This window comes from Onychomys torridus, unplaced genomic scaffold (genome assembly GCF_903995425.1).
Source record: "Onychomys torridus unplaced genomic scaffold, mOncTor1.1, whole genome shotgun sequence".
Lineage (NCBI taxonomy): Eukaryota > Metazoa > Chordata > Mammalia > Rodentia > Cricetidae > Onychomys > Onychomys torridus.
Window position 1 is genome coordinate 7,294 of NW_023412332.1, and position 9,475 is coordinate 16,768.

At 38.5% G+C, this 9,475-nt stretch overlaps 1 pseudogene; it reads right to left on the minus strand.

The window, feature by feature from the left end:
• Nucleotides 1–212: 212 nt before the first annotated feature.
• Nucleotides 213–1,915, minus strand: LOC118575609 (annotated as a pseudogene).
• Nucleotides 1,916–9,475: the final 7,560 nt, after the last annotated feature.

Sequence of the window (9,475 nt, forward strand, 5' to 3'; positions counted from 1 at the left end):
CCTTACATTATGTCTTACAACAAACATTCTACAAACCTGTTGAATCAAACCAATAGTATCACAGTATCACAAGTAGAAAGAAATTTTATCTTCTCCTTAGTTTACATGTCACACAGATGTTTTAAATGTTAACAAAAATAGCAAAAAACCTCGAAAATATATCATCAGAGAAGGAATGAAAGTAAGCATCAAACATATAGTTCTGGTGAAGTTTAGTCTACTTCTTCCATGTGCAATGTGTCATCATCTCCTTCCAGGGGTATCATCTCTTCAGTTACAGCAGCACTGGTATCATCCACAGTAGGATCATCTTCATCAATACCTAGACCAAGCTTGATCATCCTGTAGATCCTGTTAGCATGTGTCTGGGGATCTTCCAGACTGAAGCCAGAAGACAGGAGTGCAGTTTCATACAGCAAGATGACCAGATCCTTCACAGACTTATCATTCTTGTCAGCCTCTGCCTTTTGCTGTAGGGTTTCAATAATGGAGTGATCAGGGTTTATTTCCAGATGCTTCTCTGCTGCCATGTTACCCATTGTTGAGTTATTTCTGAGGGCTTGAGCTTTCATGATCCTCTCCATGTTTGCTGTCCACCAGAATGTGCTCGTGACAATACAGCATGGGGATGTCACCAATCGGTTTGATACACCACCTTTTCAACCTTTTTCTCCAAAATACCTTTCATAATTTTGCAGAGGTTTTCAAATTTTGTCTTTTTCTCTTCCTGTTTCTTTTTCTCCTCTTCATCTTATGGTAGTTCCAGTCCTTCTTAGGTAACCCACACCAAGGTCTTACACTCCTATCCCTTCAGCTGTTGCACACAATACTCATCAATGGGCTCAATCATATAGATTACTTCCAAGCCATGCTTTTGGAGACGTTCCACAAAGGCCGAGTTAGCAACTTGGTCCTTGGTCTCACCTGTGATAAAGTAGATGTACTTCTGGTTTTCCTTCATTCTGGTGCAATAGTCCTTGACAGAAACCATTTAATCTCTAGAAGCAGATGTGTAGTACCGCAACAATTCTGAAAGCTTCTTCTGATTTTGAGAGTCTTCATGAATTCCAAGCTTTATACTTTTGAGAACTGCTCATAAAAATTTTTGTAGTTCTCTTTCTCTTCTACCAGTTCATTAAATATTTTTAAATATTTCTTGACCAAATTCTTTCCGATAACTTCCAAAATTTTGCTTTGCTGCAACATTTCATGGGAAATATTTAGAGGAAGATCCTCAGAATCCACCAGTCCTCTAATGGAATTCAGATGCTACATTTCCCACAGTGCCTTTTTCTATGTCATCAGATCATCATTTCCCACACTTCCTATGTCTACGTCATCATAACTACATTACCACAGTCCCTTTCTTCATGATATCAGAACTACATTTCCAACAATGTCTTTTTCAAAGTCGTCAGAACTATATTTCCCATAGTTTCCTGTAGTGGATAGCCATCCCAGCTTTGGCCGGGAAGTTCAAACCCCCATTGAGGATTCGGTAATGGTCGCGGCCACAAGGCAGGGCGGAGAAGGAAACGGAGGATGGAGGTTCGGAAGGGGAGGTGTGAGTTGGTTCCAGGACCCGGGACACTGGAGGGAAACGGAGCAGAGTTTTCCAGAGAAGACCGCCGGACTGCACTATACCTTTGCCAGACCCTGCAACCTACCCCTTCATTGTAAGTTACCCCACAAAATAAACCTCCCTTTTAACTATGTGGAGTGGCCTAAATAATTTCACCAATATCTGGTGCTCACGTGGGTCAAATCCCAAAGGCCTAGGCGGCTCCCTCCCTCAGCCTCCTCCCTGGATGGTTGGTACCTAAACTCTCCTGCAAAGTTAGCTTAGCCCCTAGACCAGCAAAAACCCACTGTAAGTGAGGCCTTCCCTCTCCTCTGAGTACCGGTTCCCCGCCATCTTGGCTCCTGCCTTGGAGCTGCTTTGGAGCTATACCAATGCCTCCTTGCTGGCTGAAAAGTGCTACTGCACTCCCCAAAACCACAGAAAGGTAAACTTTTTTCAAGTAAAAGTACTTGATAATTTTACACCTTAAAACTGACTAACAAATTTTGAGTAATTCTTGTAATATGGCTGACAACATTACCTCTCAAGGATTTAAAAACCTTTTGCCTGTATGATGAATGACATTCTCCTGGAAATATATGAGCTCCCTAAGACATATCTGGCCTGTACAATTTTGACATTCATTGTAATAATTCACATAGTGTTCAAACACTGGTTTAATAATAAGAACAAAGATGAGTCATTATTGGGACTGATACAGGCTTTAAAAGATAGCAATGAAGGCTTACAAAAAAAGATTCTCTTTCTGGAATCTGCTAACCAGGAATTACAGGTTTTAAAAGATAGCAATGAAGGCTTACAGAAAAAGATTCTCCTTTTGGAATCTGCTGACCAGGACTTACATAAAAAGATTCTCTCTCTAGAATCTGCTGGCTAGGACTTACAAAACAAGCTTGTACCCAAAATTGCTTTTATTGATAATAAATATGAGTATTTAATGGATAGAATACTAACTCTCCAAAGTGAAGTTGTAGCTACTCAGACACCATGTAAGGAAGAAAAATTATCATTACTTGATAAGATAAGGTCCATGGAATCATGTGTTTCAGAAGAACATAACAACTTCCATGATTCCATGAAAAATCTGGAATCCCTTACAAGAGAGGAGGTTTACTCCCTGGAAAAGATCCTAGGTGCTCGTTTACAAGCCCTGGAAGAAACTCTCAATAAACATGACAAGGGACCTAATAAGCTGAAGGCCAAGACCATACAGGTTGTAACATCTCCAAATGGCTTTCATACAATGGCTTATCCTGTTATCATCCATGAGAAGCCAGCAGATGACACATACCCCGAGCCATATACAACATATACATTACAACTAATTTCAACAAGGGACTTTAAAAATGTAAGGGAAACAGTAGTTACATATGGGATACACTCCACATATGTAAAACAGATGTTAAATTCATGGTCTACCTCACATAGAATCATTCCAGATGACTGGCATCAGTTAATTTCAGCTGTTCTAGAATATAGCCAGTAGTTACAGTGGAAAAGCTGGTTGAGAGAAGAGGCAAGAAATTTAGAACAACAAGGTAAACTCAGAGGTTTTGAGAACTCCCGAAATCAAATACTTAGTGAGGGATGATTCGCTGACAGGAATGTACAAGCCATTTATGATGAGCATACAATATCCCTATGCCATACAGCAGCTCTAAATGCTTGGGAAAAAATTCCAGAACCTGGAAAAGCAACTGAGGTATACACAAAGATATTTCAGGGACCGCATGAACCCTTCACTGATTTTTTACAAAGGCTGAACACAGCTATAACAAAAGCTGTATCAGATAAAGAATTAAGAAAAGTATTAACTGAGTCCTTGGCATTCGACAATGCTAATGCAGAATGCAAAAGAATACTTACACCATTAAAGATCAGATCAGCTTGTTTGGAAGAATGGATTCAGTATACTAATAGTGTTGAATCTCTTAACTACAGTAATGAGGCTTGGATAGGAGAGACAAATTCCAGAGGTGAAAGAAGGCCCCATGGTACTGAATGTTTTAAATGTGGTACACCAGGTCATATAAGTAAAAACTGTACATGGGGTAATCCTAGAAGTAATACTCCTTCTAGGAATAGCCTAAACAGAAGACCCCAAACACCTCCTGGATTATGTAGAAGATGTGGCAAAGGCCGACATTGGACCAGTGAGTGCAGATCAAAAATAGATATACAAGGCACCCTTTACTGGCGGGAAACATCTCAGGGGGCCTCTTGCAGGCCCCCAAATCAAATGTGGTAAGAACATTCCCAGCCACTGTGGAAGACATTCCTCTCCAGGACAACTGAATAAACCAATGCCTAATGTAAAAACCGATACTACAATGGATGATAAAACAGCTCTGATAGATGAATCACAGTTTACAAAGAACACAATAAAACAAATATTTGGCAGACTTCCATAAATGAACAAAGACCAAAGCTTAGAATTCAAATTAATGGCTACGTTCTGAAGGGCCTGGTACACACAGGTGCAGATGTGACTGTAATTACACCAAAATCATGGCATCCAAATTGGCCTCTTCAAGAGGTAGATGTCCAACTTTTAGGAATTGGCACCCTATCTCAGATAAAACAGAGTTTGAGATGGGTTGAATGCATAGGGCCAGAAGGACAGAGAGGAAGGCTGAAGCCATATGTAGCAAATGTAGCAGTGAATCTATGGGGCTGAGATCTGTTACAACAGTGGAATACCCAGATTAAAATTCCTACACTCTCAGAAAAGGAATACAGGCCAATGCATGTTTCTAGGAATAATCTCATAACATGCTATAAAAAACAGTCACCAACCATTCAGGCTGTACACAAACAGAGCACAACTGCTGCTGAACTCTCAGGAGTACCAACTGCCTTACCTTTAAAATGGCTAACTAATAAACCTGTCTGGGTTGGAGAGTGGCCATTGACAAAAGAGAAGCTACAAGCTTTAGAACAGCTGGTTCAAGAGCAGTTAAATGCTCAACACATTGAAGAACCTACCAGCCCTTGGAATTCTCCTGTATTTGTTATTAAAAAAAAAAAGTCTGGTAATTGGAGAATGCTGACAGATCTGAGAGCTATTAATAAAGTAATTCAGCCAATGGGCTCCCTACAAAATGGGATGCCCTTGCCCTCTCTGATACCCAAAGAATGGCCTATAATAGTTATTGACTTAAAAGACTGTTTCTTTACCATACCCTTACAAGAAAATGATAGAGAAAAATTTGCCTTCACAGTTCCTAATTATAACATTTCTCAGCCAGTCAAGAGATATCAATGGAAGGTCCTCCCGCAGGGAATGTTAAACAGCCCTACCTTATGCCAATACTTTGTGCAAAAACCATTGGAGATAATTCGTGTAAAGTTTCCACAATCCATAATTTATCACTATATGGATGATATCCTATTAGCTGATCCAAAGTTAGACACATTAGAAAGCATGTTTGAAGAAGTAAAAAAAGTTTTGCCTCGCTGGGGACTGCAAATTGCTCCTGAAAAAATACAAAGAGGTGATTCTATTAATTACTTAGGATATAAGATAGAGTTACAAAAAATTAGACCCCAAAAGGTACAACTGAGGAGAGATCGATTAAAGACTCTTAATGATTTTCAAAAGTTGTTAGGAAGCATTTCCAACTTATTGGGTATCATGGGAATACCCAAAGATGGACTACAAAATTTGGCTACTACTCTAGAAGGGGACAAAGAATTAAATAGTCCAAGATAATTATCAGCCGAAACTGAGAAGGAATTGACTCTAGTAGAAAAGACAATTCGAGAAGCACATGTGGATCATGTGGATCCAGAACTTAAATGCATTCTTGTCATAATTCCCTCCAGACATTCCCCCACAGGTATTTTGATGCAGAGGGAAGATATTATATTGGAATGGATATTCTTACCACGTAAACCAAATAAGAAATTAAAGACTTAATATAGAAAAGATCTCTGATTTGATTCAAAAAGGTAAATTAAGTCTTTGTCAGTTGACAGGAATGGACCCATCAGAAATTGTAGTGCCTTTAACTAATGAGGAAATTTCATCACTATGGAAAGATAATGAATACTGGCAGAGAGCCTGCAGTAACTTTTTGGGAGAGATTAACAACCATTATCCCAAAAGCAAGAGAATAGAATTCATAAAGAAGACTGAATGGGTTCTTCCTCACATTGTGCAACACAAGCCAATTTCTGGAGTCCTCACATTCTATACTGATGCAAATAAATCAGGGAAAGCAGGATACAAATCAGGAGACCTAAGTAAAGTGGTACAAAATCCATACAGCTCTGTACAAAAGGCAGAACTGTATGCCGTTCTTATGGTACTGATGGACTTCACAGAACCCCTCAATATAGTCACTGACTCTCAATATGCAGAGAGAGTTGTTTTACACATTGAAACTGCTGAATTTATTCCTGATAATACAGAATTAACTTCATTATTCATACAATTGCAGGAAATCATCAGAAAAAGGGAACATCCTATATATATAACACATATCAGATCCCATACAGGTCTGCCAGGACCTCTAGCACAAGGTAATGATGAGATTGATCAGTTACTAATAGGTAATGTGCTAGAAGCCTCAGAATTTCACAAGAAACACCATGTAAATAGCAAAGGTTTGAAGAAGGATTTCTCCATTACTTGGCAACAAGCTAAGGATATTGTGAAAAATTGTCCTACTTGTTCCTTCTATAGCCAAACTCCATTACCTGAAGGAAGCAATCCAAAAGGTATACAAAGAAATGAAATTTGGCAGATGGATGTGTTTCATTTTGCAGAATTTGCAAGATTAAAGTATGTACACCATACCATTGACACCTATTCAGGATTTCAGTGGGCAACTCCTATGAGTTCTGAAAAGGCTGATTCTGTGATTACACACCTATTAGAAATTATGGTCATCATGGGAATACCTGTACAAATTAAGACAGATAATGCCCCAGCATATGTCTCCAATAAAATGAGACAGTTCTTTGCTTATTACAATATAAAGCATGTTACAGGTATACCACACAATCCCACAGGCCAAGCAGTCATAGAAAGATCCAATCGAACTTTAAAGGATATGCTAAATAAACAGCAACAGGTAGCAATGACTCCTAGAAATAGATTGCATAGTGCTTTATTAACCTTGAATTTTCTCAATGCTGATGAGAAAGGAACAACAGCTGCAGAGAGACATTCGACGACAGACAAAACTCCTGAGTTAAACCAACCAGTTTATTTCAAAGATGTGTTGACCTCAGAATGGAAACCTGGATATTTCCTACATTGGGGGAGGGATTTTGCTTTTGTTTCCACAGGAGAAGAAAAGCTATGGATACCAACAAAATTAATAAAAATTCGATTTGAACAGAAGAAACCCCTTGATGAGGAGAAGTAAAAGATTATCCACCAATGTGACATCTCTTCAGGTTGTAAGAAAAATTTAACAATCAAAGGTTGGGGTAGGGTTCTGTTTTTGTCTTTCCAGGATAATGGAAATACCCATCTTCCAGAAATCATAAGGCCTTGGATATCCGGATGTTTATAGCAGAAAGAAAGAATCTATTGGTACCAATGTACACAGTGTAGGATATCACTGTCTAACATCTATATCTCTATCAATCTAGAATAGTTGTGGTTCCAATTTAATTATAAACCAAGCTGGCTTTGGATATGGAATTGGCTCACTCCTTCTCTAAACCCAATCATATTGATAAAAGAAAAGGTTGAGAGATTCTTCAGTCCCATATCAGAAGAGCCCTCTGGTGTGAGACAGAAGGAAACCAATTATAAGGGACCATTATCTTCAAGATTCTAATTCTCTCCATGCTTATTCTTGATTTCTTGGAATCCTTTCTTACATGTCATGACATCTTTAAATCCAAACCTTCCATTCTGATAAAAAATAAGTTTTTTCCAATAGCAATCTCTGAAGTCTCCAGAAGGAAGATGGGGCCCCAACAACAACAACTCTAGAGAGAGATGTCTGGCAAAGGTATAGTGCAGTCCGGCGGTCTTCTCTGGAGAACTATGCTCCATCTCCCTCCAGCGTCCCGGGTCCTGGAACCAACTCACACCTCCCCTTCCGATCCTCCATCCTCCATTTCATTCTCCGCCCTGCCTTGTGTGCGCGATCATTACTGAAGCCTCAATGGGGGTTTGAACTTCCCGGCCAATGCTGGCATGGCTATCCACTACATCTCCCCCTTTTGTCTAAATAAGAAAGTTCTAAACCTAATACAAGACTATATACAAAGAGATGGTTATCAAATATTGTCTAGGAGTAATGAGGGATAATGACTTAGATAGGTTGGAATTACAATAAGTGCAAACAGTATCAAGCAAAAAACATATAGTAACATCCAGGGAAATCTAGAGCGTGGGTAGGTGGCATGTTACAAAGCTCATTCCAAAAGGTGTCCTATCCTAAAGAACCTGAGTCTAATACATAATATATTCTATCTAAGATATTATATATGTATATATACTAAGTTGTAACTATAGCTGCTAATCTCCAACCTCATCAAAGACCTGAGAAGGAATATAATAATACCTGAGAAATGGGAGAAGGACTCAAGCAACATTCGGGAGTCTTGCAAGAGTAGACAGAGACAGCTAGCAGCCTGGAGAGTCACCTAATGTTTCTCACCATCGTTGGTGCATTCAAATTGGCTACAGGCCTAGAGTATCTGACAGACCATTTTCAGAAGCAGGAATTCTGAAAGACCATCTTACCCTGTCTTGGCAAAGTATAGTGGTCGCTTTTCTTGTGTCCCGCTTGTCCAGAAAGGACAGCATTTGTACTGTCAGCAGTTGAGGCAAGGGCAGTTCTTTGCCCAGTAGGCCATTTTGTGCCAAGAAGACAAACTTCCAAATGGAAATGTCTTAGAAGCCCAACATTCTCTCAGGATCAAATTGGTGCTGCCAGGAGCAATTGTGTCTCACATCAACAGAATTCTAAGTTATTTAAATGCCATATTCTCTAGGTCCATGAAGTGTTTGAAGATTACCTGTCCATCTGACCTATGTATTTATAAATCTGGATAACCTAACTAACATAATTATAGAGATGACAAGCATAGGTGACAATAACTCTATAAGTCTTATCTACCTAAAGAACCTAAGGACTAAGGCTTCCTATAAATAAGGCAAACAATCTGTAAGCAAATGTACAGTAAAAGGACAATGACTTTAAATTGTGACAATACACAAAAATTCTTTAACAGAGGTAGGAATGTATAGTGCAATATGCAATATGATAAATAATCTAAATATATATAAGTATACAGAATATCTTAAACAGAAGTAGAACATACATACAGTATGACAGATATAATTCACATTTGTATCAATATACAAAATATTTCAAATAAGAGTAAAAATATGTGTACAATATAACAAACATAGTTCTGTATTTGTATCAATATACAAATTATCTTAAATAGGAATATAAAGGGTTTATATTTGTATCAACATATAAGACTTCATAACAGTGCAAAGGCTGCTATATTACTAAATTTGTTTACTAATGTATATGGTAGTCTACCATAATATCTTATACATACCCATTCCATTTCTTCTTTTCCTTTTTGTTTTTTAAAACTTATTTTCTTTCCTTAAGGAGAGTACTGAGTTTAACAGTTTCTTCCACCCCCAACCCTAGAACCATTATCCATAACCCTGAGAAATATGAAACTTTAGGGATAAGGGGCGTTATTTTCTTAGAATTGCTTCCTGCTGTTTAGGGGGCAATGGTATCTCTGTTGGGTATTGTGAGAAAGCTCAGATAGTTAAATCTCAGTTAGACTAACTGTAGATTCTGCAGCAACTCTCAGAGTAATGAGTAAGATTGTCTGAAATTCTGGCAAGAAGTATAGTATGATGATGATTACCATGGCATTGTTGTGGATTGGGTA